General features: G+C 40.4%; 1 long non-coding RNA gene across 4 annotated transcripts in view; it reads left to right on the forward strand.

Moving 5' to 3' along the window:
• Nucleotides 1-10,532, forward strand: part of LOC116823524 (uncharacterized) — a 228,785-nt gene extending 218,253 nt beyond the window's left edge. For all 4 annotated transcript variants that reach the window (XR_012655500.1, XR_004373434.2, XR_012655502.1 and 1 more), the window contains 2 exons: nt 2,726-2,819; nt 4,773-10,532. This is a non-coding gene — a long non-coding RNA (uncharacterized LOC116823524). The remainder of the gene's footprint in view (nt 1-2,725; nt 2,820-4,772) is intronic.
• Nucleotides 10,533-22,286: the final 11,754 nt, after the last annotated feature.

The following is a 22,286-nucleotide window of genomic DNA, read 5'->3' on the forward strand; positions in this document are numbered from 1 at the left end:
GCTATTGTTTACCCCCCTAGTCTTAATGGCTGTGTGAATGAGCTACTAAAAATGCGACAATGCTGAAACAGGCAGGGGAAAAAAAAATTTCTCTGTCTGCCTTTAAAACCCAATTCTTTTCTGCCTGCTAATGCCTAGCAGGAAAAAAAAATTAATAAGGTAGCTACTGGTTTTTGGATTTTGACATTCCCACCTGCTGCCACTCATGTGGTAATCTAGCCGTCCCAGTTCCCAGACCTGAATTTAGCGTCCACAATCTGGTCCTGTCCCAACCTGGACTTTGCGTCCAAAGTTTGGGGGCTTAACCTGAAACTCCCCAAGCTCATACCAGCTTGGATATTCCGCTTGCCACCAGACAGGAATTAATCTATGGGCCTGATCCCCCTTTCCTCCCTCTGGTGTCCCCACCCTCCCTTGGTGGGACAACCCAGATTCCCAATCCCTGGATGCTAAACACAGGGAAAATAACCCCTTCCCCCTCCTTATCAGGCTTGCCTCGCGGCTAACCTGTGTGACCAAGAAACCAGCTTTTTTGCTTCCCTCAGGACAATGGAGATGCAAATACCCACAGCTGGGCTCTGCCACCCCCTTGCTCCAGGAACGAGGGAAAAACTGTAACCACCAGAGAACAGAGAGAATTCTTCGTCTCTTTCCCCGTAGTCTGCTCTTTCCCTGGACCCAAAAGGAAAATAGCCCACAGCCTGGCTTTTCCCTTGCCTCCCTAGGAAAAGAACTTTCACAAGGTTTAAAAAGAAAACTTTATAGAAAAAAAAGAAAAAAAATACAAACAATAATCTTGCATTAAGAAACTCAATACAGGCTCTTGCTTATAAGAAAATATGAAGAAACAGTCTGATTTAAAGATAGCCCGATTAAACAGTCCAACCAATCCACTACATGTAAATACAACCCACAGCTCCTCATAGCCGAATTGCTGGGGTTTCTTTGTACTCACAGATGTGTAGGAGACACTTGGAGATAAGATGCAGTTAGGAGGAAGCTTGTTAACTCACAGCCGAGAAAACAACAAAAGACACAGCCTCCACATCTATTTGTACACCCAAAGTTCCTCATAGCCGAATTGCTTTGGGGGTTCCTTTGTACTCACAGACTTTTGGTATAATATTTGAAATAAGAAGGAGTTAGGAGGAAACCTTTGTACTCACAGCCGAGAAACAAAAAAGCCCCTGTATAAAATTCCGCCCCGACTTTAAACAATCCAGTTCTCTGATTGGTCCTCTGGTCAGGTGTTTGGTTACCCTTTCCAGGTAAAAGAAACTTAACCCTTACCTTACCTATCTAGTTATGACAACTTCCCTATTTACTCTCTCCACACCTGTCATGATTTTATAGATCTCTATCGTATCTCCCCTTAGTCATCTCTTTATTCCAAGCTGAAAAGTCCCAGTCTTACTAATAATCTCTCCTCATATGGAAGCAGTTCAATACCCCTAATCATTTTTGTTGCACTTCGCTATACCTTTTCCAGTTCCAATATAGCTTTTTTGAGATAGGGCGACCACATCTGCACACAATATTCAAGTTGTGGGTGTACCATGGATTTATATACAGGCAATATGATATTTTCTGTCTTATTATCTATCCCTTTACTAATGATTTCCAGCATTCTTCTTTTTTGGCTGCTGCTGCACATTGAGTGGATGTTTTCAGAGAATTATCCATAATGACTCCCAAGATCTCTTTCTTGAGTGGTAACAGCTTATTTAGATCCCATCGTTTTAATGTATTGTTGGGATGATGTTTTCCAGTGTACATTACTTTGCATTTATCAACACTGAATTTCATCTGCCATTTTATTGCCCAGTCACCCAGTCTTGTGAGGTCCCTTTGTAATCTTTGCAGTCTGCTTTTGATTTACCTATCTTGAGTAGTTTTATATCATCTGCAAATTTTGCCACCTCACTGTTTACCCCCTTCTCCAGATCATTTATTAGCACATTGAACAGTACAGGTCCCAGAACAGACCTGTGGGGCGGACACCACTATATACCTCTCTCCATTCTGAAAACTGATCATTTATTCCTACCCTTTGTTTCCTAACTTTTAACCAGTTACTTATCCATGAGAAGAACTTTCCTCTTATCCCATGACAGCTTACTTTGCTTAAGAGCCCTTAGTGAGGAATCTTGTCAAAGGCTTTCTGAAAATGTAAATACACTGTATCACCCTTGTTCACATGCTTGTTGACCCCCTCAAAGAATTCTAGTAAATTGGTGAGGCTGATTGCCCTTTACAAAAACCATGTTGACTCTTCCTCAACAAATCGTGTTCCTCCATGTATCAGACACTTCTGTTCTCCTGTGGTATAGCTGGTGCCCCGTTACCTTCAAAACCAAAATAACAAACCAGAATAACCAAGCTATTCAACTGTCATTCTGTGATTTGGACTTCACAGATTGAACTAACCCAAAGTGAGTGAGTGAAAGAGGCAAGAATGTCTGAGCTGAGAATATATATAATGTTTGATGGATCTATGTATTTTGATCTCCAAGAAAAATGTGCAATTATCATAAGATGTGCCTCACCCTATATTCTGAGATATGGACTATCAAAGAGGCACTGGCAGGCTTCCTGATTTAGGAATAAAGGAAGAGATCAGGTAGAAGTATAGGGTGGGAATGTGGATTTTTCTGCTTTTATGGTGGAGAAAGTTAGAGTAAAAGCTGCAGGCATTCATCTGAACAATACCTTACGTAAATTCCAGGTACCAACCTTGTGAGAATATCCTGAGTGTGCCAGAAGGAGAGCATATTGCATGGAGTGGGGGGACCTGTCTACAAATTGCTATGAACTGAAAGGTAAATAGTTTGTTGTTCTTGGGAATCAGAAGGGCATAGGCTCTGTATGGATTTTAAGTATCGGAGGGGTAGCCGTGTTGGTCTGGATCTGTAAAAAGCGACAAAGAGTCCTGTGACATCTTATAGACTAACAGACGTATTGGAGTGTAAGCTTTCGTGGGTGAATACCCACTTTGTCAGACCAGTATGGAGTTTGTTTCCAGATGGAAAGTAGATAGTCTGAATATGTCTGGTGTACCTTGTGTTCGCACTGTGCTGCATGATGAGAGGGGAAGCATATGACTTTTAAAAATTGGGCTTGTGCCCTTTCTTTGTTTGTCTTTTGAGTACTGAAGAACAATTGAAATGTGTTTGGGTCATTTTTTTAAAGGCATTTTTCTGATTTTTTTTGTTTGCCAAACTTTTGAGTTATCCCACCTCATAGAAGGGATGGGAGTGTTGGAATCTTTTAATGAAGAGATCCTTTCTCCAAAGTGTTTGGCAACCATTGGACTTAAATAGCTGTTAATAAAAACAAATATATTGAAACATCTCAATGAAATCTCTCCTGCTCTCTTATTTATTTAACATCACAACAGATTGACAGGTATCACTTTACTAGTTCTACAGTCATAGAGTCTGCCAAAGTAGTCATGACCTGAATTTCTAATAGTAAAAAATTTTCTTAGGGAAAACAAAAACCTTGCAGGCCTTCCTTATCCATCATAAAAGCCGCACAAAAACAGCACACAAGGGCATTTTTTCCTTTGCGGGTCTTCTTTAACTATCTCTGGCAGAAAAATTAGGATGGCTATTTATTTAGCAGTGCTAGTGAAACTAGCACGATAGGTAATGGGGAGGTGCCAGACAATCCAGAGTCCCTGCTTTGAGTTTACAGAGTAAAGGCACTAGGGAATGCAAAACAATCCACTGCCTAGTGGGTCTGGTTCTTGAGTATTTCATGACATGGGTATCTGTTTTAGCACTGGAGTCAGCTCTCATTTTAAAACTTGGAGGATGGTTCCACTTCCAGCACGGTTTCGAAAAATGAGACACACTAAACTTTACATATCAACAGCTTTTTTGTTTAAGGAAGTTTTTCTTTTTAAATAAAGAGGAATCAAATTTTTAAATAGCCATTGGTTTGTGCCCAGTCCCTAAGAGGAGACTGCAGAATATTTATAGGAGGTGTCAGTGAGAATTTTATTGGTGCAGTAATTAAGAGATGAGTAAGGTACAAATGAAGTAACAACATGGCTCTTTTATCTCTGTATTGAGCACTGTTGTGAAGAATTGTTTTACTCTTGAGCCTTAGGAAGCATGAGAAAGGAACTGCCACTGTTTTTTCAGGGAATCTTACAGGATCTCCAGTACCTAACATTTGCCACTCCCACTCTAACATCATTTGTCTCAGTGACCCTCTGTTCAGCCAAGCAGTGCTAATTACAGGGCCACCCAGAAACTACCAGCACGGCTCCTTCAACTTACCAGAGAGTGCATTTGACAACAAAGTGGTCTGATACTGTGACAATATGTGTGGTATGAGAACCTAGACAGGTAGTGATACAAGGTAAGAGGACCAGGAAGCCCATGGCGTCTTTACTGCTCCAGTAGCCCTTCCTGGTTCTTGCAGTGAGTTGTTGTATGGCCTTATTATACTGCTTCACCATTCTGTGTCTCAGTTTTCCCCAGTTATAAAACAAAAAGAATAATACTTAGTTCACAGGAGTGTTGCAGAGCTTAACTAGCTAATGCTTCTACAGAGTTATGGAAGTATGAAATGTTGTTATTTCTTGCAGTAATACTTGTGGTTATAATGTTTGAATTTGGGTCTCAGTGCAAACCATCTTTTTTTTTTTTCCCTTCAGACTGTATACATAATCTGTTTTAAGAACTCAGTTTTGAGGACAGCTAAATCAATGTTTTACTACCTAGAACCTGCTGTAATAAATATACCTTTTTTTTTTTTTTTAGGGTCTCTACTTTCCTGATTAGGCTTCAGAAAACATGACCCAGAGTAAATCCAAGTCGGCTTGTCTCTCAAGAGGACGCTTGTTAGTGCCAAATGATACCCTCTGCTTACACAGGAATACTTCTACCAGGTTATATGGGGATGGGAGCCAATCTACAGGCAAGGGTCAGCTGTGCCAGTGACCCATGCCTCAGACAAGTCCTCTGAGATCCATGGGTTGTGTGCCAAACCAGCTACTTCATTCACAGTCGGATGTGCAGACTCCATATATCCCCAGTTGAAAGAGCAATGGCAAACTCTCCGACTTATCAGTAACCAGTGTGAATTATTCATGGGTTGGGGACCCTGAGATATAAAGAGGAGCAGTAAACATATTCAAGACACAAAGGTAATAGCTAAAATTGTTGCATTCTGTATGTGACCACTGGGGGAAAAGAGGATTATGAACCTGCATTTCAACTCACACCACAAACAAGAATAAAAGCTCAATCAGCTTTAGATGCTTTCTGAATGCTGAGATTGAGCCTTGATATCTGTAATGAATTGTTCCAGAAGCATACAGAGAAAGTTGTACACACTGGAGACTAATTTTCATTTGTGCTGCGTACTCGCAGTTCCTTTTGATGTCAGTTTGAGTAATATTTTGAATAATTAGCAGCTCTTACAATCAGGCCTTTTGGGTTAAATATTCTGAGACTTTTTTGCAGACCTGAAATCCATATACGCTGTGTTTACATAACAGGTAAATTGGAAATTTGATTAAGGGAAAACCTCGGCCCATAATGTAGGGCTGTTTTTTGGAAACAAGGTTTTGCTGGTTCCTAAACGTTTCTCAGATTCCTTAAGTGATCACTGCTTTGTACACTTACATGTAGGACATGAGAGGCAAGGAGATGGTATGAGTCTAGAAATTTTTAACATGGTTTGTCATATCTTTCTAATCCCCAGAAATGACTTTTAGCTTTATTACCAAAACATGTTTTTCTTTCTGACTATTCATATAGACCCAAACCCTGATCTCCTGCTGCAAGCTGTGGAGATCTTGATTGCTTCTTGCTGTTTACCCTAATTAACTTACGTAACCACCTGTAAAATAGTAGAATTGTTCAAGTAGCAAAAACAAAGGAAAGTCTTAGGACCCAACCCCGGAAGTTTTGCTTTAAGTTAGGACTAAGTAAAACCTGAGTAGTGAAACCCTGATTTGGCTCATTGGCTTTCATCGAAGTTGAAGATGCTCTGTTCATTGTGAAATGAAACTCTCATCCTTACTCTAGTTTCATTCCCAGTGACTTGCCTGAGGAGTGGCTGTAGAATTTGGCCCTGAATGTGTGAAATTGTTTCACCTGCCACTGTAAATTTTATTGCCATGATTTATTTCTGTACTTATTTTAAAGAAAGACTAAGCTTTGTCTCAGTTTTCTCAGACATACCTCACCAGCAACAGATACGTCATCTTGGTGAGAGGTGAGGTGACTGTGTGGCTGCCTCACCCCATGAATCATAAAAGTCTTGCCCCCACATTAAGAATAGAATGTTCCCCTGTAAATGCTCAGCAAATGAAAAATACTGCCTCACACTTGTTTTCTGACTGGAGGAGAAATAATAACAGTTCACACAGTTGGTGAACTTTCTTATTAGTCAGAGGGTATTAAGCAAGTGGTGGTGAAAGTGATGGGAATGGATGGCTCAGGGAACTGATAAAGGTATATGGAACCTTTTTATCTCTAGTGGTTTGAATCCAGACCAAATACGAAGTTACTGAGAATTGTTAGTGTCAGAAGGTTTTTGTGAAATGACTCCATGGTCTCAGTTTGTGTCATAGTGGACAGATTGACATCACAGAACAAACACTCCAGTTAGCATTAATTGATATCTCAGTGGAGGGTCATGTTCACGATGGCCCCGGAGACTGAGGCCTTGTCTGCACTTACTGGAGCGTCCATGAGTGGTGTTCGATGCATCAGCAGTGGATTTAGCTTGTCTAGTGAAGACTCACTACATCGATTGCAGATCTCTCTCTCCCGACGACTCCTGTACTCTACCAGATCGAGAAGAGTAGGTGGAGTCAGCAGGAGGGCGTCTCTCAGGATTGCATAGCGTGGACCCCGCAGTAAGTAGATCTAAGCGATGTCAATTTTAGTTACGCAATTCATGTAACTCAAATTGCATAGCTTAGATTGAATTTCCACTGTAGCGTAGACAATGCCTAAGAGCATAGGGATTCTGCCTGCAGGTCAAGGATAAGATATACTGGTGGGGCATTGCGTGGAAAACTCATGCTACCACTTCCTATGTTGTATCTGTTCTGTTAATAGAGGACTTCTCCAGGGAATCTGACATCTTTAACCAGTTCCACATTTCAAACAAAATTGAAGTTAAAAAAAAAAAAAAAAAAGTAAAATAATTTGAACAATTTGTCTGACATGAAGTATTTACAGGCTATTGTCTGAAAATTATAGGCTGACCTGTTCTTTCACAGTCTCATGGGTGGATCCACTAAAGCTGTCATACGTAAAGCTCCAGCAAAGTACATTTACACATCTCCTATTAGGGAAGTGTATGAAAAGGAAGTAATAAAACTCATTTTTTAGGAATTTCCAATACGGAAATATTACTCCTTTTGGAAAAGTTTTCCAACTCACTACCAGTGAAAGTTCTCTGTGATTAATCTTGGAGTCACATTTTATAATGCACACAATTGTTGCTTGCATTAGCAAAATAAAATGTGACCCATCAGTTTATTTTTGAACTTTTTACCACAGGCATTCTTTTACAAGAGGTAGAAGGAATGCCTCACTATAGAGACCTTGAATGCTTCTGACTGGCTAGTCATTTATCTAATCACATGTAAATTAGTGGAATAGTTCAGCAAGAAAAACAAAACAGTTTTAGGCCCTAATCCTGGATTGATTTAAGCATGTGCATAATTTTACTCATGTGAGTAATCCCACAAGTCAAATAAAGTTATGTATGTGCTAATGTCTTTTAAGAACAGGGCCTACGTCAGCACATCTCCTTCTTAGCATTTACTCTTGAAGATTAAAGAATAGTGTTTACACCAAGAAAAAACATAACCAGGTAGACTCCCCATCTGGAGGTTTTACCTAGTTCTGTGAATCATGGGTGTGAACTTTCCCTCTTCTGACTCCCAAACAGCTGCTTTAAAGCCCTTCCACTAGACCTTTTCGTTTCCTATATGCCCTTAAATATCTTTTAACCCGTGACAAGTATTCTCTTGCTGTTTTTCCTGGATTTGATGCTGTGAAAGGAGGCAAGTCATTTCTTGATAGACTGGGGGTTAGCTCCTCTCCGCTTACGTGGCTGCTTAGTTAGTAGAGCATATTGTGGGCCAGCATCTCTTTTATCTGATTATCTCATGATAATTGTTCTGTACTTTTATTACCTATTTGAATTTACAGCCTTTATTTGAGAATGTTTTTCATTATCGATGCTCTGGAAATATTCAGAGTTACTATTACAACATTTGAAAGATTTTTTTTTCTTCATATAAGTTAATTTACACATGCAAACATAGTTAACAGAATAACACCCAAATCCTGCTGTCTGAATAACACTTTCTCTGTGGGTTACACCTACTGATAAGCTCAGCTACATGAAGTGACCCTCCGCTGTTAAGCCCCATCAACATTTTACTATATATGACACCACATTGGCTTGGATTTGTCTGCATGGACAAGATGTCATAATCAGTGTCATAATCGTGTTATGTCAAAAGCCTGTTACCCTTTCCTTATAACACAGTGTGGTTCTGTTGACATATGATCTAAGCTTTTCTCCCAGGTCTTTTGGAATTCCTCTTGGATGGTGAGGTGGATGGCAAGGTATTCTAGCTGTAAGGATTACCCCTCTTAGGAGTTGTCCATACTAGGTGCAGAATCATGCTAGTTACAGCACAGATGTAACTAACTAGATTGTTCGCATGGTTCCCTGACCAGTGTGAAGAGAGAGTTTTGTCTGAAGGCCTTGGATTGTTTCTGTGTGGCCCTGGGTTGGTCCACTGTAGATTCTGTCCATGCTTATGTCCCTTCCACACTATGAAAGTGCTGTGTTGTGAGACCTGGTTACAGTACGGTACTGCAGAAGCAGTTAAAACTCAGTTCAGCGTTTCAGCATAGAAGGGACCAAATTATGTTTTAGCTCTGTTAATGAATTGTGCCCCAGCCTAGCAAGGCCCAAGGCTCTGTAACATGCTTTGAGAACACCTGTCTACAGGGTAAAATCACTGTATTTAAACTGTGTTAATTGTTAGTATTTTGTATCCAGGCCCAGCACACATGGTAGATTTGGGAGCAGAACCCTGGGTGCAATCTATAACCATGTTTTAAATCTAGTTGTTCCTAGCAAGGTTATGTTATGGGTTCTCTGATTTTTACAAACAGGCATTTTTTTATCTGCAAACCTTGTACTAAAATTATTCCTACGCTACAACCTTTCACAGAGTTGATAACCAGGTAGTGGCATGGTTTGCTCTAAACATGGTGTGCGGCTGCTGTGCGTAAGCTATGGTTTATAATTCTTTTAGTAACCATGGTGACAGACTGGTACATTGTTGTCTTGCTTGTTAACACTGTTGTTTTGCTGTGCAGATGGGACTCTTAACTGTGCCTGCCTGCATAACCCGTTTGGCCAATCCTCCTTCCTCTGAACTACCTGTGCATGGTAACAAACCGGCCAAACATTGTCCCACATGGTGCTGTTGCCATGCTGTGTGCATGTCCTCTGGGTAACTTATTCCTCTGCTGATGCATTATGAAACAGCTGCCCAGCTGTTCCTAGAATGCGTCAGTACAAACATCGTTAGGAAGTGTGATCTGTGTGGATACACATATGTGATCAATGCATGGTTGTATTGTGCATAAAGCTGCTGTATGGTCATAATTCAAACAAGTTTGTTCTGACTGGGTCAGATGGGCAAAATTTGGATCAACTCTAAGGGAGTAAGTAATCTGTAACACAGTTTGTCTAGCACTGTTCTAAGAAGAAATCCCTGCCCACACTTCTCAGGACATCTGCTTATGCCCAGCTGCCAACAGCCGTGTTCTGATGTCAGGCTTGTCCTACACTTTTTTCTTTAAAAATTCCTACCACTGCTAACACTGGTTCAGCTCTAGCAATGGTGAGAGCACTAGTGTAATCCTGTCTCTGGATTCTGTCATATTACTCTGTGTAAATCATATTAATATGCTGCACCCAGTCCACACTAGTGCTCTTGCTGTTACTATCACTCGTGGAGCCATTGGGAATTGAGTGAACTCAGCCTCTGGCAGGATATATTCCACCTTTAGCTTCACACGTTTCCCACCACCATGGTGAAGATCTGCAATAATGCCAGTCTCGTTAACACATTCTGTGATAATGAAGCTGTGGGCACATGGATTGCAAAAAGAATGAGAAGAGTAAAATAATGGGGCAAGGCTATCGATCAGTCTTTCATTATTAATCCAGCACATAATGAAATCCTGGTAGGCATTCACAGGTCTTGAGTAATGGAATCCTGCAGCATGGGCATTCATTTTGCAGTCGGTGATTCTTGTCTGCATTGTTAACAGTGTAAATGGGACATAAAAATTCTGCATTGAATGGATCACTCCAGAGTGAGGAAGTAATATTAAAAATCGCCATCCCTTTAATGTAAAAGAAATAAATGCAAAACAAATTGTACATGCCTGTTTTCTAGGTCATATCAAGTTCACTGTAGTAACAGGAAGTCTCATCTAAGATGAAAACTCTCTGAAGCTCCCTCAGGAAGCTGGTTTCATATGGTGGTTTAGATTTAACTACTCAGTGTCTAGCACCATTTGAAATCAGTGTTCTTGGAGGAAGAATGGCTGCCCTTCTGTCAGCAAAGGAAGTGAATTCTGGGAAACCTTGATGGCATATGGAAAAGAAGATCAAGGCCTCTGACACATGCTTTCAATGTGTACTGTCTGTATCCCACCCGCCTGTGACTGCAGTGTCTATGGTTAAACTGAACCAAGCGAGCACAATCCTAGTTAGTGCAATTTTTGTCTGTGGCATTACAATCACAATATTGAGCAACAGCATATTTGTAATGTTTGTAGACTGTGAACTCTTGGAGGCAGGAATGTTGTTTACAAGAGGTAAAACTGGGACATGCGGAATTACAACACAGCATACTAGACATAAATTGTCACTGTTGTTTCTGCTATCATAGGATACATCCAGTGTAATAGATTGTAAACTCTTCAGGACAGGGACCTCATCTGTTCCATGTTCTTTATAGCAATGAGCACATTGCCAGAACTCCATGGATACTGTTAAATTTATTAGCTCTTTCTTTGCCCTTGTAAAATAATCTGTTTCTTATTTAGTGAAGGGACTGAAATGACTTTGTGTAATATGGAAGTCAGTAGATCTAGATGCTGTTCCCAGCTCTACTACTGATTCACTGTGTGACTGATGCAGATATTCAAGAGTTGTCTTATTTTGGGGGGTGGGTCTTAATTTTTGTGCCTTTAGCTACTTGTGATCTGATTTTCATGGGTTCTGAGCACCTGCAGTTCCCATCATGCTCAATGGAGGCTGCCAGAATTAGTATCTGTGAAAATTAGGTCACTCATTTAGTTGGCTAAATATGGATTATGGCACTTAAATTCGGCACCCGGGGTTGAAGGATTTTGGCTGAGACGGCTAAAGTTAGTTATACAAAATGTGAGGCACGCACAGTGAATACTTCTGAAAATTTTCACCCAAACATCTTTGTGACTTCATTTAGACATCAATAATAATGTGTATAATATTTGTCTAATGACAGTAGTGGTGTGATGATTAATTAACGGCTCTAAATATAATATACTTGGCTTGTTCTTCTTCGCAACATTTCCCAGTAACCCCTTTAGAGGATGACTGATTTCTTTTGGTGTTCAGAGTCAATACTATTTTCTAGCACCATTTGAAATCGGTTATAGTGACTGGGGAATTGCATCATGTGAATTTCTGGTGCGGAAAGGCTCCGAGGAGATTATTAAATGCTGTTACCCAGAAATGTACTGGAAACCTAATGCAAGTGCACAAGGTCTTGCACACACAAATGTTACACATGCTTGAGCTGCAATAGTGTAAGGCTGCTTTCGATTTTCTTGCTGTGACCCAGCTATTCAGAGAGACAGCACCATCTGGGGGATATCGCTAGCAACTGTGAGTTGAAAGATACTGGTTATATTCCCAACTGTGCCATACAAATGGAGGAACATAAGCATGGCTGTGCTGGGTCAGACCAATGGTCCATCTAGCACAGCATTCTGTCTTCCAACAGTAGCTGATTTAAGTGAGAGGTTTTGTATCCCAATTAGTAGTTCTACAGTTTCATATCTGAATTCCTTCAGAACTCTTGGGTGAACATCATCTGGTCCTGGTGACTTATTACTGTTTAATTTGTCATTTTGTTCCAAAAACATCTATTAATATCCAGGACAGTTCCTCAGATGTGTCACCCACACTTGAGCCATTCTTTTTAGGTATCTCCCTCATTTAGCTTCTCTGCAGTGGCTTTGTCTGTCTTGATTGCCCCTTTAGCAGCTCGATTATCGCCTCTGATTGATTGGCAGGCTTCCTGTTTCTGATGTACTTAAACACATTTTTGTTACAAGTTTTCCTGTCTTTTGCTCTTTTGCTAGTTGCTCTTCAAATTCTTTTGAAGCCTTTTTTTTTTTTTTTTTTGGAAAGAGTTTATCTAAATCGCTCTTCAGTATGTCCAGATTCTAATACTGCACTCCTCAGTGTGGAATCTGAGCATTTTACTCAAATAAATAGAACCGAGGGAAAAGCCTGCCACCTGTCTCGGAAATATGAACTAACCTTTATTTTCCTCCATATATTTATTTTTAGAATTTGGTGATTAATGTTTATAAAGGATAATATGTTGTACTGAAATACTGTCTGGCTGTAATGAATGTCTGTCACAGTGAGGCTTGTCTGGTGCTGAAATACCTCTATATATACCAAACTACGACAATAAACAAAGTTATATGGGGAAGACAAATGTGCCTGTTATGTTTCCAATACAGAGTGTAAAACCATGTGCTTTCAGTCTGTAAATTAATTGATAACCCTGAATTAATTGATCTCTAGGTGTTTATGTTGGGTCATCACTATGGGATCTGAATGTCTGATAACTCTGTCCCGTGGCAGACAGGCTGGCAGACATCTTACATTTAAAGGAACACGGTCAGCTTGAAAAACTATACTTCAGTCTGAAATATTTTGAGCAATTGTTACAAAGAACACCTACAACGATTGCATAGAAAGAGATGAGAGGAAATTATTTTTCTCTGTTTCCATTTGTATGTATTTTAGTAGCTTTACTCACATGAGTAAAGTTACATATGTCTCTAAGGTCTTAGAAGAGTGGGCCCCTGGTGTCTTCCATTGTTTGTATGGTCTTTCACACACCACAGGAAAAAGAAAAGCAAAAAATTGGAAAATATGCTTGTAAAATAAAATCAGAGAGGCGAAGGGGATTGTGTAGGACCTGAATTTTTTTTAACTGACTAGCTCTCAAGTTGTTGGTGTCCTTTTAAATGTGAAGTAAATAGAAAACAGTCATAACTACACACATCACAGCAGCCATATGGTTAGATAACGGGTATGAGGAACAGGGCTTCTGGATGTTAGGACATTCACTAAACGCACTCTGTGTTAATCCATCTGTCTACAGGATCTGCTCTAGTCTATCATTTGATACCCTGCAGAAACTGTAAGGTTTGATGTTCAAGAAGGAAAAAAAAAATCATCATCATCAGTGTTTCTCAGATTGCAAGTTTTCTGAGGATTCTCTGGTAACCAAAGAAGCTTTTTTTATTGTGTCAAGCATATCAGTAGAGCTTAACAACAAGATGAAGAGCACCTGACGAGCTGAAAAATAGGGAGCTTTTGTTAGGAAAACATAACAGAAAAATATTTTAGTAATTATTTTTAAAAACATGCTAAAATTCTTTCTAATTTTAATGTGGCTTTCATTCAAATCACTTCAATTATGACTAATGAATCATCCATACATCTTTAAATGTCAGTCATAAATGTGTTTGAAAGACTTGTGGCCTTGTTTAATTATCTCAAAAAACTCAATTTACTGCACTGAGGAACTGTGTCCAGGGAATTCATTTCTTGGGTGGGAATCAGGGTAGGCTCTAGGTATTTTGCCGCCCCAAGCACAGCAGGCAGGCTGCCTTCGGCGGCTTGCCTGTGGGAGGTCCCTGGTCCCGTGGATTCAGCAGCACGCCTGCGGGAGGTCCGCTGAAGCAATGGGACCAGCAGACTCTCTGCAGGCATGCCGCCGAAGGCAGCCTGCCTGCCGCCCTCGCAACAACCAGCAGAGCGCCCTCCGTGGGTTGCCGCCCCAAGCACGCGCTTGGCGTAATGGTGCCTGGAGCTGCCCCTGGTGGGAACTGAACTTGGGAAGAAAATCTCTGGATCATTTTAGAGAAGAAAGTTGGGTTGAAGGCATAAACATTACTTATCTTGATGATAAATGGTTAAGGCACAGATCAGGAGTTCTTACTAATCATTCCTTATTTTATTTTCACGATGGAGTTTAAGGTTATTACGGAGACTACTTGCAAGGAATGGATCATGAATTAGATAAAACAGATCTCAGACCACTTTCTAATTTCTTGAGCAACACATTGAGACTCCATAGCCAAAAAGATAACCCATATGCTAAATTAAGCAAGATAAAACCATAGAAGTTCTGAAAGGTACATCAGGAGGTCATGTATCTGCTCCCTGCCCCATGCTGAGGCGGGATTAAGTATATCTAGGCCATTCCTGGTGCATGTTTGTTTAATCCATTCTTCAAAGCCAAGTCTACAAATGATGGGGACTAGGTAACCTATTCCAGTACTTGCATATCGTTCTAGTCAGATTTTCCTAATATTGAACCTAAATTTCCCTTTCTGCAAGTCAAGTCCATTACTTTTTGTCATACCTTCAGTGGACACGGAGAACAATTTATCACCATCTTCTTTATAACAGCATTTAACATATTTGAAAACTGTTGGGTCTCCTTCAGTCTTCTTTTCTCTAAACTAAACATGTCCAATTTCTTAAACTATTCCTTCTAGGTCATCTTTCTAAACTTTTCATCATTTTTGTTGCTGTCCTCCAGTTTGTCCATATTTTTATTAAAGTGTGGTGCCCAAAAATGGACACAGTGTGCCAGCTGAGGCCTTACCAGTGGCAAGTAGAGTGGGATAATTATCTCCAGTGTCTTACATACAACACTCCTGTTAACATATCACATTTGCCTTTTTGCAAAAGCATCGTGTTGTTGACTCATATTCGATTTGTGATCCGCTATAACCACAAGATCCTTTCCTGTGTTACTACTTACTTGCAAGTTATTCCACAGTTAGTATTTGTGCATTTGATTGTTGCCTTTCTAAGTGCAGCACTTTGCACTTGGCTCTATTGAATTCTATCTTCTTCATTTCAGACCAGTTCTCCAATTTATCGAGATCAATTTGAGTACTAATCCTGCCCTCTAAAGTGCTGGCAACCCTCCCCAGTTTGGTGTCATCTGCAAATTTTATAAATGTACTCTCTATTCTGTCATCCAAGTCATTCATAAAAATATTGACAGTACCAGACCCAGAACCCTGTGAGACTGTACTTGATATGTCCTCCCAGTGACCCATTGATAATTACTGATTGAGTAGTTTTTCAACACTCGTGCACCTACCTTACAGTAATTTCATCTAGATCAGGGGTAGGCAACCTGTGGCACGCGTGCCGATTTTCAGTGGCACTCACACTGCTCGGGTCCTGGCCACTGGGTTGGGGAGCTCTGCATTTTAATTGAATTTTAAATGAAGCTTCTTATACATTTTAAAAACCTTATTTACTTTACATACAGCAATCATTTAGTTATGTATTATAGACTTAGAAAGAGACCTTCTAAAAGAATTAAAATGTATTATTGGCATGCAAAACCTTAAATTAAAGTGAACAAATGAAGACTCGGCACACCACTTCTGAAAGGTTGCTGACCGCTGATCTAGACAATATTGGACATATCGTTCCTTGACTGCAGTGATGATCACTGATATGTTCCCATTATCTCTAGAAATCCTATCGCTTGAGCCAGTTTAAAAAATACAACTGTGATACATTTGGGACGAAAGTCAACATCAGCCAGTATCCTCGTTGTACTGTGCCTTGGTCTGAATCTTCATTGTGATGCAAAGACTGCTCTGGTAGCACTAAACAGTGACCTCATCATGGCCTTAGACAGGTAAGAATTTCATGCCCACACTGTCTGCAGTCTTTGACACAGTGAACCACCGGGGACTGATAATGTGCCCACGTGACATACCAGGATAGATGGCCCAGGAATATGGTGGCTCCAGTTGTTCTTCTCTAGCAGAACTCAGCAGACAGTGGTGATGCATATCTGCTCCCTGTCTCCAAGGGCCCTCACCTGTGCTGTCCCACATGGAGCCATACTGTCCCCACTTCTCTATAATATGCACAGACACTATTGGGAGAGATTCTGACAATCCATGGGCTCAATTGCCAACAGTATGATGATGACACTTAACTATATATCTCACTAATAATTGATTTAACCACCAGCACTACTAAAATGTCAGGGTGCCTACAGGAAATTTGCTTTTGGATGAATAGCAGTTGGCACTAGCTGAATTTAGGCAAGACTAAAGTGCACTTTGAAGGATGATACATCATTTCTACTTTCCTGTGAAGGCATAGAGTCCCCATTTGTCAAAGTGATAGAAAGCTGCAGAGTCCTGTTTGACTCCTTGCAAAGCTTTGATGACCAAGTAGCCTCCATTTCCAAAAATGCCACCTTTCACTTCCAGCTTGCTAAGAAACTTTGTCCCTTTCTCCCATGATTTGTCCCCTCCCGCTTGGATTAGTGTAATTCAGTGTATCTGAAGCTGAATGTGAAGATACTGTACAGCCTCCAGTTGATACAGACTGTGGCTGCTCATCTTCTCCATGGCTCAGGCCTCCATGAACTGGGCCTGTTCTCAAATCCCTCCACTGGTTCTCAGTCATGTTCCAATGGCAGTTTAATGCTTTGATCCTGATTTTTCAAAGCATTTAATGGATTACATCCCAGTAATATCAAAGACTGAATTTTGATCTATGAACAACCTGTGACAGCTGCACTCTTCTGGGATAATGCAGATCAAAGAGACCAGGATAAAGCACATGAGAGGTGGGGACAAAGCGTGTTGAAGGGATCCAGTTAGGAAACAATTTTCCAGAGATCAGGCAAATCCAGAGTCTGACCATCTTTAAGAAATGTTGCAAAACCTTCCTCTTTGAGGAGGCCTTTTGTACCATAAGGGACATAACTTAAACACCTTTTTTTATCCCCAAACCTCTCCCTTCTCCTCAAAACCCTAACCCAAGCAGAGTTATTAATATTTATGTGCATTATAAACTGACCCCCTAATGTGAGAAGTGCCAAAGATCCATGAAGTTCACTATGGACTTTGCTACTGCTGTTGGTTTTACATGGAAGACACTCAGATACAGTGGTGATGGGCAGCAGTATAAAAATCTAAAATACATATAAAATGTTTGTAGACACAGATATCTTAGCTAATCTTTCATTAATCTCCAGAGGTTCATTCCACATATCTGCAAAGGAAATTGAATATCTTGCAGATCAATGTCTGGTCCAACCAAACCTGTGGAGTCTCCCAAATTGCCCAGGAGATTCATGGCTCTTAGAATTCTTTTCTAGGCTCTCCAAAATATTATAAAACTATAGTTGATTTTGAATGCAACCACCTAACAGTTTGTTATATTTTCAATGTGAACTCTATAATATGAAACCCCATTTATAATGGTGGAAGTGGAATGAAAGCATCTACTTGTTTCAGTGAAAGTCAATTTGCAATTTCAGTCATGCAAATCACAATTCCAATTAGAGAGAGCCTCTACTTGAGTGAAATTGTTTTATGAAAAGCTGACTTCACTATAAGCAGGTTTCAAGGTGTGCAATTTAGTTAAGTTTCGCTTGGCAATGTGACAGGCCTCGTGAATGATTTGTAAAACTATCTTCTGACAGATGACTGACAGTACAACAGGGTAGCTACGTTTGTCACGTGACTGGGATGCTTTCTATAACCATGCAATTATTATGAAGCTTTTGGACGGGTTCTATTCACAGTGTAGGCTTTGATTTTCTGAATGTAAATAAGGCTGAGGAAATACGTTTTAAAAAATGTTTGGTCAGGAGATGTTAAAGGAGGAAGGAACTTGTGCACTGTAGTGTCACATCTGAGGGGAAGCTATACTTTACAGCAATCAGAATTAGGTTATTTGAAGATGAAAGATTGAGTAGAAATTAGCAGATTAATTTAGTATATATGCAAAGTCACCCAGCAAGTCAAACAAAGCTGAGGAAAGAACTCAGGACTTCTGAGACTCTGTCCTCTGTTGTCAATTTTAATCATTGACATTTTTAACATTTTTAACTTCTAATTTACTTTTCACCATATTATTTACTTCCATTCTCCTTAGACATCTTGGACAAGTCAGTTTCATTGTTGTGTAATTATGGTCAATCTAGTCCTCACACAAGGCTGGTGTATCTGAGTTCCAAGCACTATAGGGGAAAATTTAAATACAAGCAAAATCCTGTTTTATTTGGAATAGCATTTTAAAAACCATGCCGATATTTCTGTTTTTAATATTAAATCCAACAAAACTTTCTTTTTCCAAATCATAAATGTGGGCCTAACTTACCTGTTTTAACTCTGAGTTCCCTGGTGGATGTGTGGTGGGAACTGGCTAAAGATTCTTTTTTTTCTTTTGGGGGGTGGGGGGGGAGGGGCACGTTGGCTACTTGGAGGAGGTGGTGGGGTTGGACTCATGCCAGAAGTGAGCCTCAATTCGCACCTCATCCTCATTACAGTAACCCTTCCTCTTCCCTAGCCAACCCACCAGATGTGAGACACCTCCCTCTATTTGCCTTGTCCTCCTACCTCCCTCAGCCCCAGAAGCAGTAGAAGTCATGTGGCTGAGGGTGGAGAGAAGCTAGCATCACAGTCTTCAAATTCTTATTCGGTAGCAAGAACATCCTTTACAACCCATGAGGAGTTCATGATTACACTGGAGCCAGAATCTCCTATATCATAGAGATCTCCTATTTCAGTTTCTTCAAGATCACCAGTGCAACAGCTATGGTGCCAATTATCAAAATACTATTGTGACCTGCTGCTTCTGTGGATGGAGAGCTTCTAAGTCTTAAACAGATGGCTCCAACTTCTAGAGTAGACTCTCAATAGAAATTTTTTCTCCATCTTCATCAGCTGAGTTGAGCAAAGTACCTTCTCTAATTCCTGATAAGAGCGCCAAACATTATATAAAAAAAAAGTCTTCGCAAATACACTAGTAAGGAATCCACCGCATGGGTGTCAGTACCTTGGAATAGTGGGCCTTACCCATATGGATATCATTCCTTGCCCTACTGGCCTCCTTGGCACCATGCAATTCAACAATTTCCTCCTCTCTCCACTTCAGGAGGGAGATCTCCTTGGAGGGATTTTCCTCTACCTGCACATTCTCCCACAAACAATATGGTACTGGAAATACAGCAACCTCTTTCTGAAGAAAAAGGAGAGGAGACTTGTGATGAACCTTCTCCTGCAAGAGAGTTTTCATCTTCTCCTGACAAAACTATGATGTCTTCTCTTCCTATGATGGTAGATGACTTAAAAACCTTTCAAGAACTTTTTAAAAGAATGGCAGACATTAGAAATTTCTCTGGGACTAGTGCAGGAAAATAACCATTTGGATATCCTGCAGCCTTTTACTCAAAATAGGGTAGTCCTTCTCACTATCAAGGATATTCTTGAAGCATTAAGGAGTTGTGGACAACACCAGCTTTCATAGCATCAACTTCTAAGTAGACCAATCAAAAATATCAAGTCCCTGATATGGGATTTGAGTATTTTTATACTCACCCGGCTCCTTTGTCACTTGTAGTCACTGCTGTCAATGAAAAATCCAAGCAGATTTCAAGCTTTACCCAGAGAAAGACAGAGAGATCAAAAAAGCTGGAGTTTTTGGGAAGAAAAGTTTATTGCTCTGCTTCCCTTCAGGTCAGAATTTCAAATTATCAAGCAATGCTGGCTAAGTATAACTACATACAGTGGGACAGACTTTCAAGATAAGCCCCCTACAAAATTTAAAGCAAAATTTACTTCCAGCTGCTCTAAAGAATTGTTGATTGTGAAACACTCTGCAAGCAGCACTGGACTCAGCAGATGCAGGTGCACGATCAATGGCACCTAGAATTGTCATAAGAAGTAATTCTTGGTTATCTGCATTAAGACTGCCTAGAGAGATCCAGACTACAGTACTATCCCTCCCTTTTGATAGTCAGGGTCTTTTTAGTACTAAGACAGATGACAAATTGCATTCTTTAAAGGATTCAAAAGCCACATTAAGATTGTTGGGCCTCCATATTCCGTCTTTTATCAGAAAGCAGTATAGACCTCAAGTTTCTACCAAACAAAGGACTGAACCTTCTACTTCTAACTACTTCTTCCATCAGAGACCCTTTGATCGGAGATCAAAATTACAGAGAAGGAAATCTTTGACTTCATCCAATATCTTGACACACCCTGGTCATGCTCAAAATAAATAATTTTCATGCCATGGTTGAGGATATGGATCCAGTCTACATGGACCAGTGCTCTTCTCCCTCTGCACCCTTTTGGTTCTCACTTTTCTTTTTGAAGGAAGTCTAGGCTGAAATAACTATGGATCGATGGGTTCTTCAGGTCATCCAGGATGGTTGTGCCATACAATTCCAGACCATTCTTCCCGCCTCCCTCCATCCCCATCCCTTTTCAGGGGTTAATCTCATGTGACAAGTAACAGGAAACTTGGAAATGGCAGAGATGCTTAATGACTTCTTTTTTTCGGTCTTCACTGAGAAGTCTGAAGGAATGCCTAACATAGTGAATGCTTATGGGAAGTCGGAAGGGATAGGTTTGAAGTTAAAATAAAAAAAGAACAAGTTAAAAATCACTTAGAAGAAAAGTTAAGATGCCGTGCAAGTCACCAGGGCCGGATGAAATGCATCCTACAATACTCAAGGAGCTAATAGAGGAGGTATCTGAGCCTCTAGCTATTATGCTTTGGGAAATCATGGGAGAATTGGGAGAGATTCCAGAAGACTGGAAAAGGGAAAATATAGTGCCCCATCTATAAAAAGGAAATAAAAACAAACCAAGGAAACTACAGACCAGTTAGTTTAACTTCTGTGCCAGGGAAGATAATGGAGCAAGTAATTAAGGAAATCATCTGCAAACACTTGGAAGGTGTGGTAATAAGGTGATAGGGAATCAGCCAGCAATGGATTTGTAAGAAACAAATCATGTCCAAACCAATCTGATAGCTTTCTTTATATAGGATAATCGAGTCTTGTGGATAAGGGAGAAGCGGTGGATTGTGGTATACCTGACTTAGTAAGCGCATTTGATATGGCGTCTCGCATGATATTCTTATCGATAAACTAGGCAAATACAATTTAGATGGGGCTACTATAAGGTGGGTGCATAACTGGCTGGATAACCGTACTCAGAGAGTAGTTATTAATGGCTCCCAATCCTGCTGGAAAGGTTATAACAAGTTGGGTTCACAGGGGAGTCTGTTTTGGGACTGGCTCTGTTCAATATCTTCATCAACGAACTTAGATATTGGCAAGAAAGTACTGCTTATTAAGTTTGCAGATGGGTACCCTAAACTGGGAGGATTGCAACTGCTTTGGAGGACAGGGTCAAAATTCAAATGGATCTGGACCAAATTGGAGAGAATGGTCTGAGGTAAACAGGATGAAGTTTAACAAAGACAAATGCAAAGTGCTCCACTTAGGAAGGAAAAATCAGTTTCACACATACAAAATGGGAGAAGAGACTGTCTAGGAAGGAGTACGGCAGAAAGGGATCTAGGGGTTATAGTGGACCACAAGCTAAATATGAGTCAACAGTGTGATGCTGTTGCAAAAAAGCAAACGTGATTCTGGATGCATTAACAGGTGTGTTGTGAGCAAGACACTAGAAGTCATTCTTTTTCCGGCTCTACTCTGCACTGCTTGGTTAGGCCTCACTGGGTAGTATTGTGTCCAGTTCTGGGCACCGCATTTCAAGAAAGATGTGGGAGAAAATTGGAGAGGTCCAGAGAAGAGCAACAAGAATGATTAAAGGTCTTGAGAACATGACCTATGAAGGAAGGCTGAAAGAATTGGGTTTGTTTAGTTTGGAAAAGAGAAACTGAGAGGGAATGATAGCAGTTTTCAGGTATCTAAAAAGGTTGTCATAAGGAGGAGGGAGAAAACTTGTTTCACCTTAGCCTCTAAGGATAGAACAAGAAGCAATGGGGCTTACAACGTGCAGCAAGGCGAGATTTAGGTTGGATACATTAGGAAAAAAGTTCCTAACTGTCAGGGTGGTTAAACGGCTGGAATAAATTGCCTAGGGAGCTGTTGGAAT

Source organism: Chelonoidis abingdonii, chromosome 1 (assembly GCF_003597395.2).
Source record: "Chelonoidis abingdonii isolate Lonesome George chromosome 1, CheloAbing_2.0, whole genome shotgun sequence".
Classification (NCBI taxonomy): Eukaryota; Metazoa; Chordata; order Testudines; family Testudinidae; genus Chelonoidis; species Chelonoidis abingdonii.